General features: G+C 29.9%; 1 non-coding gene across 1 annotated transcript; it reads left to right on the top strand.

Annotated features, from left to right (window-relative positions):
• Positions 1-1,011: 1,011 nt before the first annotated feature.
• LOC118029075 (uncharacterized) lies at positions 1,012-1,606 on the top strand. The gene is made up of 3 exons (XR_012168588.1): positions 1,012-1,207; positions 1,346-1,451; positions 1,573-1,606. It is a non-coding gene; the product is annotated as an uncharacterized protein (transcript).
• Positions 1,607-10,792: the final 9,186 nt, after the last annotated feature.

Genomic DNA, 10,792 nt, shown 5'->3' with positions numbered 1-10,792 from the left:
GATAAATGCCTCTACGTCTCTACCCTTCTGGGCTCGATGCCTTGTTACAATTATCTTCCAAATTTTTAATAATAATAATAATAATAAAAGAAATGAATATATTGTGAAACTTGACATAACCCCACAGGATTACCGGAGACTTTGGTTCGTAGGTATGTTTTTGAAAATTCGATCTGAGATGATTAATTTTGAGATTCAGTCGATTTAAGATGAAACTAGATTGAATTGAAAAAAGATAAAAAATAACACAATTTAGTGTGACCTGATTAACCATTTGTTGATTTTTTTTTTACTAAAACGACATCATTTTAATTTTTTAAAAAAAAATGACTAAAAGCGACCTGTGATTCGGTCGAAACCCGGAACCAGGTCTTTGAACTAGGCCTAGTCACCGAAACCGGGTTTAAAAACTATAATTATAGGTGAAGTGGAATTTCAATTAAAATAAAAAATAGGATTGATATAATATAAAACCTAATCAAAAACTTGAATTAATCTATAATTAGTTAATTTTGGAAAAAACTTAGATAAAATTCAATTAAAATCTATTGATTGTTTTTAAAATGATATTATTTTTAATATAAAAAAAAATAAATTGGTTTTTTTATAGATTTTAAACTTGATTTATGAGTGAACTCACTGACAAAAACCTTTTGACTTTGTACCAAATTAATCTAGTTTAAAAATCTTAAAAAATTATTCAATAATGTTTTGTTCAAAAATAATTTAAACATTAAAAAAATATTAATGAAAATTAAGTACAGGAATTTTAATAACTACAGTAACATAAAATTCATTTATAAAAAAAAATCCCTACCCTTCTTGTTATTTGTTTTTTAAAAAAAAAGTTTTAATTTATAAAAAAAATAGATTGAGAAGGGCAAAACTTTGCATATTTAAGAAATACAAGGGGCTAATTTCTATCTCAATTTTTCTTTCAACCAAGGGTAGAGAAAGTCATTATAGACAGCACTGTCTGGTTTGCGAAAGATTTTTGTCCTTCGATGTTTTGAGCTCAAGTGGAAGAGTTTAATGGCGAAGACATGTTAAAGACATCCCTTCGGACACTGAAATCACTTCCAATCACTACAAAACAACAGACTCGAAGATTTACTAAAAACTCAGTTGTGATGGAAGCTCAAAACGACAAAGTCTATGTCCAATATAACCACACTGATTCCTGCAAGTCTTCAAGGTGGACTGCCAGGTAAAACCAAGAAAGAACTCATCTTTATTACAAACTTTCCTTCTTCTTTTGAGATTTTATATATTTCTCGAACTGGGTTTTCAGTTTCAATCAAGTTAAACTTGGTTTTCTTGTTTTTTGATTATTTGGGGGTGTTAGGGAGAGCTTTGAATTCATGCATGCAAGGCCTTGGCAAGAAGTGGTTGATTTTTACTCCAAAAGTGTTAATGGGCAATTGTCATTGTTGGAATTGTTTGGAACTCAGGTATTTTTCACTATGGAACTTAAAAAGTTTGGATTTTTAGCATATAAATTGTGTTATTTGTAAGCATCCAGTGTGGTCTTGCAATTTTTTGTTGTATGATGCTAAAGAATTTTGTTTGCAGGCACATGATGTTCATTGTGATGATAAAATGAAGAGGTTTCTAATTGAAACTGGATTTATTAGAGGGTGTTTCAAAATGTAGATAAGTCTGGGAGGTGGGCAAGGCTCATTTGATGGTTGGCAAAAGCAGCCTGGTTTGAATACCGTTCAAGGGTGAGTTGCTTGCCAGTTTCAAGTTCTGAACACGGAATATGTGTTGCCTCATATCTTGCTCCTTTTCTCCACGACTAGTAATGAGGTTTTGGGCAAACAGGCATCTATTATGTCTCAAAGGAAATCAGATGGTTACTTCCATTTTTTTTGGTGGTCTCTATTGCATTGAGGTTTTAGAAATGATTTTTTGGACTCGAGAAATTTACGCTAATTGGATAATCTGTATGATATGAATACTGTTAGAGAGGCTTTTGGTCTAAATTACACTGTTTTGCATTCAAATATTTGATGGATGCAGTTATCTGGGTATGTTTTTATGTTTGTGCCAAAATGCCCCAATAATTTTTTCTTAATTTCTTTGGATTTACCTTTTTTTTTCCTTTAAAAATGATTCCAGGGAATTGAGTTTAGCGAATTCATAATTTATTTTTTATTTGGATTTGTTTTCATGTTCTTCTGTTTCACTTCTCCGGTGTCTTTCAGCTTAGTGGAAAAGTCTCTTGGAAGATTTGTTGATGAGAAGAAAGCTCAACAAGCTAAAGAAAAATGTAAGCCATTAGAAGGCTGTGCTAGTGTTGCTGGGCGCACTGACAAAGGAGTGTCAGCTCTTCAACAAGTTTGTTCTTTCTGTATGTTAATGCCCTATTCTTTCTGCAGTTCCTTATATTTTACAAATACATTTCAATGTTTTAGTATTCTTATTCATAAGGCCTGTTTCTTTCACTACTTTTTGTGTTTCCCAGCCACATCAACAAATATTGTGTGCTAAGTTTGTGAAACTTGTCATGTCAGTTTTCCAACCCATTTATGATCCTTTTTTGGTTCAATCCGAAGCTCAAATTTTTCCTGTGATGAAAAAAGTTCTGTTGACATTTTGTTGGATATAGAAGATTAAAGTTGAGCAGAATTAGTTTTTTTTTTATGGGTGATACAAGGATGATGCCTCAAAAATATTTACTTGGGATTTCAAAGTCTGGTTAGTATTTTGTTTTTTCAATTGAAATGACATATTTTTGGAGCGAAAAAATTTAACTTGATCCTCTTATTTTACAAAGTTCCTTTAGTCCAATGCTTCTCATAAAAAGAAACCTGTTTTTTTTAAAAAAAAAAAAACATGAATAAAACAATTTTGTTTTTGCTTATATATAATATATATTATATATATATATATATATATATATATATATTCCTTCTTAGTTCAAGTTATTATATTTGTTATTGAATATTTTTTCTAATTATTGTTTTTAATTCAAATAAACTATGATACTAATAATTAAAAACCCGTTTTTTTCTCAAAAAAAAATATATATATATATAATCAAAAAATGTAATTTTAATTAAAAAAATACATTTATACTCTATAATTTTATTAGCAAGGTTTGGGACAACGAAGTTTCCAACCCTGGAAGTTATGAGCAAAAATCTCATCAGAACTAAAAAAAAATAAAAATGGCCACGTACGTATTGCCATTTCTTTTTGGTAATTAAATTTTTCTCCTTGGACGTTATTGAAGTTATTTTTGCATATGAATCAAAAGAATTAAACATGTATATACATAGACAAACACCAAGTTATGACTCAAAATTCCCATATAAAAAGATGCCCCCAAGTTTTAGAATTTACCCTGCGGGCAAGTCTTTGCAAGGGCACAAGGGGTGAAGGATTTGAAGGGGCTAAGAGGTGGGTGAGATGTTTTTGTCAAGAAATGATTTTGCAAACTTTCTTCATTAATTTATTTATTTATTTTAATGAAATATAAAATAGTTTTTAATCTTGTGGTATATTTGTTGTCTTTAAAGAGAAAAGAGCTATGAACTTATATCTCAAAGCTTGAAACTAATTGTATAAAGATATTAAATGATCATTGAATATATAATAATCCTTTCAACTGTATTTTAATATTCCTAATTATTCAAGGGTACACGGAATAATTATTTTAATGGAAAAACAAAAAAGATTTTGATGGAGAGGACACTTGCAACAAATTTTCCAACCAAAAAAAAAAAATGAATTGCATAAAATGAAGTAATTAACTGAAACTTATATTCCTTCTTAATGCGTTGACCCCAAGTCAAGTTATAGATAAATTGAAGAAAATAGAACAAACGTGTTTTTTTCCCCGCCTCTCCAACCCACTAATTAATTCTAAGACTTATGACAGACTTTATTTTATTTACTGAAAAGTAGTTTTTTTAGAACTTATTTTTTTATTTTTTTAAAATTTATTTATAATTAAAAAAATTAAATTAATTTAAAATATTTTTCTTATACTCCTTTTATTATTATGTTTATTCATCATCATCAAGTTTATTTTGAATTTCTCAAAGTTTATTTAAATTTTATATTTTTTTTATGACCGTTTTGAATTTACAAGTTATTTTTATTATTATATTTTATTTGAGATAATTTATATATAAAAAATTTAATTTCATTATCATTTAACTTTTTAATTTGTAAGATTTGTTCTTCATTATTTTAATAAACTAAAAAAAATAAAACATTAATAAGTTATTTTCTAGGTCATTTTCCGTGACAACCAAAATACTGGAGAGTGTTTTCCAACTTATTTTTCATTATACTACCAAACATCAGAAAATAATTTTACTTTTCTGGAATTCACTTTAACAAAAAAAAATTATTTTTCAGCAAACAAAAGAGGCGTGAATCTCAAAACTTTAAAACTGATTTGAAGGTATCAAGTGATCACAAAAAATAAAAAAACTAATAATATGTTGGCAATTATATTATTCTAAAATTAATAAAGGATGATAAGCAGAACATGGTTATAAAAGAGTCGAGGTTATCCTTTTAATTATATATATTTTGGCAAGGAAACAATCGACTTTGAATTATAATCATTATGCTAATGAATATCCTTGGTTGAAGAGAAGCATCATATTATGTAAGAACTACCTGTGCCGCTAATTTACAGTCACCTTATTTATGTTAATATGTAACATTTAATTACCATGATATAAAATACAAAAATAGTGGGAACATGTTATGTATTTTTTTCATTTAAAAATATAAATTTTACTCTATTTCACTCTCAAACTATTGTAAACAAATATTTATTTTAAATTTATCTATATTTTATAGTTCAAAAATCTTTGACAGGTCTAGTAGATAGACGCAAGACCTTGTCAATTCAAGATTTTAAGTAGTATAAAATCACATAGTAAAATAAAATTGAATTCCATAAAAGTAATGAACTGAAAAGTTGACCCCAAGTCAAAGTCTTTTGTGGAAAAGAAAAAAACATTAATGCTAGCTAGCTACCTCAAGTCAGTTTTTTGTGGAAAAAAAAAACATTGAATGAAAGGTTAACGGTAGCCAGCTATTTTGCAGTGTAAGATGGGTTTGTGAGAGACCATTAATGCCATCTGCAATTTTTCCATAATATGGTGAGTGGGTTGGTTGACCGCGAGACCATTAATGTTATCAATTGTTTTTCCACGAGGTGGGTCTGTGAGACCTTAATGCTTTCTAGCAACATGTATGACTTAACAATATTAACTATCTTTTATTTATATATATTAAAAATAAATATTAAAACCTATTATATTAATTTGTGAATTTATCAAACTTTATAACTATTAATATTAAATTCAAAATTTATACATATTACAAATATTTAAACATATCATGTGAATGTGACATGAGTTATCTGCTTAGCTTAAGAAAATCATGTTCATCATGACCATAGAGTAAAAAAAAATATTGAATTGCATAAAAGTAATTAATCTAAATTATATCTAAATTTATGTTCCATCTTAAAACGTTGACCCCAAGCCAAGGTGCTTTTTTTTTTTTTTTGGAAAGAAAAAACATGAATAAAAGGTTAATGCTAGGCACACCAAGTCAAGTCTTCTCTATGATCCTTTGTCCCTAAATAAGCTCACCTCAAGTAATCCGTTGTGCTTCACAAGTTCCATAAGCTGAAAATATACTCCTTTTCCAAAGCTGAAAGTATACCAACTTCAATCCTTGAGAAAAGAGTCCCTATCCTTGATTAAAATACTATATTTAATAGAAGTAAAATGTTGAAAAAAACAAAATTTACCAGTTTTTATTAACTAAATAAACTTGTCGGACCATCCTTGCTGCTGATATTTTTTAGGATTTTAGCTCCAAATCTATCGTATTCAACAGAAACATATATCAATAGTTAGGTTGTATATTAATTAAAAAACTAAATAAAAGTTTTTTTATTTATCTTAAGGACGCACCTCTTATATTAATATAATATATTTAATAAAATTCCCTAAACTACTGTATATCTCTAACAGTTTAAATATATCACTATAACTGTGGCAATCGTCTAGTTCCAGGTATTATATATTTTTTTTCTCGGGATGGTCCGACACGCGATCACCATCACGCATTTATGAGTCTGTTAAGACCATTGCTATCTGCACTTTGGTCCCCGGTAGCATTGCTTTTTCCTCAAGATGAGGCCGTGAGACCATTTCCAACCATCATGTTTTTTTCCCATGAGATGGGTTCGTGGAAAAACTTTGGTTTAATTGGGAATTTAGGGGTTTGATTGAGAAAATAGAAGAGAATTTTTTGTGAGATGAGAGACAAAGAGAACTTTATACACAAATGTAATCAAATAAATAAAAGAATTATGTGGGTTAATAAGTGAAAAAAAACCATAAAACAATGACTTAAAATAAAAAGTGGAAAAAAAATTCAAGAGATAGGTGTACATCAAGATATTCTAAAAACTTGTGGACAAAAACTAGTTTGTAAATTCAAAAACATACTAGAAATAATTAAATAAAAAAATAATACATATACTTAAATAAAAAAAATCTCATAAAATAAATAATAAATCTTACAAATTAAAAAGTTGAACGAAAATAAATTGAAAATATATATAATTTTATAAAATTATCTTAAATAAAGTAAATATAATTAAAATAATGGAGACCAATAAATTTGATAGATAAATTTTTTGAAAAAATAATTATAATTTTATAAAATATTTTAAATAAAATAAATAATAATTAAAAGAATAAGAATTAAATTGAACAACTAAAAACTTTAATTAAAAAGGAATAAGAAAAACAAATAAATGAAAGCCTGAAAAGTTGACCCCAAGTCAAAGTCTTTTGTGGAAATTAAGGGGTCTATGAGAGACCATTAATGCTATCAATTGTTTTTTCCATGAGATGGGTCTCCACGAGAGGGGATGGGAGACGATTGCCATCATGCAGTTTTTTCCAACGGTCTCTACTTGCCAGATAATCGTTTCTAGGAGGTGGGCCCGTGAAGTCCTCTATAAATGAAAGCCTCGCTAGCTGTCCTCTATAACAAATATTAATTGATCCAACCTTCCCTCCTCTTGGTTTATATTGTGATATTAAGATGTTGACGGTACTGTTACTCATTCTGATGCTTTCCCTGCAAGCATGGCATCCTCTTGGTTGCTTGGAGGAAGAGAGGATCGCTCTCTTGCACCTCAAACATTCTCTTAACTATCCCAATGGCACCTCCCTTCCCTCCTGGAGAATAGCCCACGCCAGCTGTTGTTCTTGGGAAAGTATTATCTGCGACAGCAGTACAGGTCGAGTCACCGCACTCGATCTTGGGCGCGTGAGGAGCCAGGAGCTGGGGGATTGGTACTTAAATGCCTCCTTGTTCCTTCCTTTCCAACAACTCAAGGTTCTCTCCTTGCACGGTAATAGTATAGCTGGTTGGGTTGAGAACAAAGGTTTGCTCTCTTAAGTATTACAAAATATTTATATTACTTTTATTTTCTTAGAATTAATCAAATAAGGTGTTGTTTAATTAGTATCATTAATTTTAGTTCTCCACAGTAAGTAATTCATCATCGAAGAAATAGAAATCATGTCTAGTAACAAGGTGTTGTTTAATTCCACAACATGTATTATTAAATTGCCTATTTTATTATAATCATTACATAGACATATACCGTCACTTTAACAATTACTCTTTTTATTTTCACTTTCACCACCTTAACCTTCACTGTAACAATTACATGCCTCTTGATCAATCATAATTAAATTACTCCAATAATATCTTTTTTATTCTTTACATGAAGTCTTAATTTTATTTTTTTATTTTATATAGGTGGTTATGAACTATCAAGATTGAGCAATTTGGAGATCCTTGACTTGGGATTTAATAGCATCAATAACAGAATTTTATCATCTATGAAGGGATTTTCGTCTCTTAAATTATTATATTTAGATTATAATAGACTGGAGGGGTTCATAGATTTAGAAGGTTAGTTTTTTTATATACTATTATTTTTATAAATATTCAATTTTAATTAACACAATATCTATTAAATTAAATTTAAAAAAGCCACAATTTTGGGTTGTAGTTAATTAATTAACTGTTTTTTTTATATAAATATCAAGAATCTCTGAGCACCTTGGAGACCTTGTATTTGGCGGCAACAATATTAACAAATTGGTAGCCTCAAAAGGGTAATTAGTAACACATTCACATTACTTATTTGTTAGCGTCATGATGATGAGCCCATCCAACAATATTAATTATCTTTGCTTTTGTATGTTTTTCCCTAACTAACTTGCAGGTCCAAGTAACTTGAATACTCTATCCCTAGAAAATATCACAACCTATGGAAGTAGCTTTCAGTTACTGCAATCATTAGAAGCATTCCCAAACCTCACGACACTTTATCTGAGCTACAATGATTTTAGAGGGAGAATATTTAGGTGATAATAAGTGATATATTATATTATATATAGTGATGTTTATATATTTGGGTTTAATTAAAAATTTCAATTTGCTGCTTTTTAACAAACAGAGATTCAAAATTTAAGCTCCTTGGAAATGTTGTATCTGGACTATTGTTCTCTAGATGAACACTCTCTTCAAAGCCTTGGAGCACTGCCTTCTCTAAAAAATCTATCATTGTATGCACTTAATGGCACTGTACTTTCTGGAGGTAAATTAACAAATTTCAACTCCACTATTACTTATTATTGATCATTTTATTTCTTTCTATACCTGCTACAATTAGGTATCTGTATAGATTTCTTCTTTTATGTTTTAACAACCTACTAAATAAGTCTTGGAGAGACAATTAAATCTCAAATTTAGAAATTAAATCAATTGAAATCTTTATTATTTAAAAATTCTACTATCCATTTAATATAAATAATATTTCAATTTAATTTCCCCCCCCCCTCTCTCAACATTATTTTAGTGTAATGTAAATAAAATGATAACATAAAAAACAATAATTTCTTTAATGAAAAGGTAACTTCATACATAGAGAGTGTTATTTTTAGGAGAATATATTAGATGTATAAAAAATCCTTCTCTTAAATGGAGAGTACAATTTCTACACTTAACTTTATGTTTTTAGTTTTTTTAGCCATGATTAATAAGTAATGAATTATTTCTAATTTTAATTCCTTCTACACTAATATAATTTCTTGTTTAATTGATCGTGGCAGGCTTCCTTGATCTCATGAACTTGGAATACTTGGATTTGAGTTACAATACTCTCAATAACAGCATCTTCCAAGCCATCGAAATAATGACCTCTCTTAAAACATTGAAATTGGAGGGTTGCAGTCTAAATGGCCAAATACCTACAACCCAAGGTAAGGTTGATCACTCTTGCTCTTTCATTTCCTTTATAATTAATTCCTTTTACGCGATTATAATTTCTTGTTTAATTGATCATGGCAGGCTTCCTTGATCTCATGAACTTGGAATACTTGGATTTGAGTTACAATACTCTCAATAACAGCATCTTCCAAGCCATCGGAACAATGACCTCTCTTAAAATATTGAAATTGGAGGGTTGCAATCTAAATGGCCAAATACCTACAACCCAAGGTAAGGTTGATCACTCTTGCTCTTTCATTTCCTTTATAATTAATTCCTTTTACACGATTATAATTTCTTGTTTACTTGATTGTGGCAGGCTTTTTTAATCTCAAGAACTTGGAATACTTAGATTTGAGGAGCTGCAAACTAGATGGCCAAATACCTACAACCCAAGGTAAGGTTGTTCACTCTTGCTCTTTCATTTCCTTTATAATTAATTACTTCTACGCGGTTATAATTTCTTGTTTAATTGATTGTGGTAGGCTTTCTTAATCTCAAGAACTTGGAATACTTAGATTTGAGTTTGAATACTCTCGATAACAACATCTTACAATCCATCGGAACAATGACCTCTCTTAAAACTTTGATTTTGGGGAGCTGCAAACTAGATGGCCAAATACCTACAGCTCAGGGTAAGGTTGATGACTCTTATTCTCTCTCTAGGTTATGTACTTTCTATTAGACACTCAAAGTTTTAATTTTCTCTAAATTATAATGTGACCAGGCCTATGCGACTTACATCATCTCCAAGTGCTATATATCAACGACAATAATCTTAGTGGTATCTTGCCTCCATGTCTAGCAAATTTGACTTCCCTTCAACTACTAGATCTCTCTTACAATCACTTCATGATCCCTATGTCAATGAGCCCATTATACAACCTTTCAAAACTCAAGTCTTTTGATGGTTCAAGTAATGAAATATTCGCAGAAGAAGATGATCATAATCTGAGCCCAAAGTTCCAGTTAAAGTCCCTTTTTTTGAGTGGTCATGGACAAGGTGCAGGAGCATTTCCCAAATTCCTCTACCATCAGTTCAGCCTGCAATATTTGGATCTTAAAAACATCCAAATAAAGGGAGAGTTTCCAAATTGGTTGATTGAGAACAACACATACCTACTTGGACTTTATTTAGAAAACTGTTCTCTTTCGGGTCCATTTTTGTTGCCAAAGAATTCTCATGTGAATTTGTCATTCCTAAGTATATCCATGAATCACTTCCAAGGCCAAATCCCTTCAGAAATCGGAGATCGTTTGCCAGGGTTAGAAGTCTTAGAGATGTTTGATAATGGTTTCAATGGAAGCATTCCTTCCTCGTTGGGTAACATGAGCTCGTTGTTTGAGTTAGACCTATCCAACAATTTTTTGACTGGAAGAATACTTTCGAACAACAGTTTGCAAGGGCAGATCCCTGGATGGATATGGAATATGTCTTCTCTTGAATTCT

Source organism: Populus alba, chromosome 18 (genome assembly GCF_005239225.2).
Source record: "Populus alba chromosome 18, ASM523922v2, whole genome shotgun sequence".
In the NCBI taxonomy this organism is placed as follows: Eukaryota; Viridiplantae; Streptophyta; class Magnoliopsida; order Malpighiales; family Salicaceae; genus Populus; species Populus alba.
Note: the sequence above shows the minus strand (reverse complement) of the source record. Positions and strands in the feature narration are given on the sequence as shown.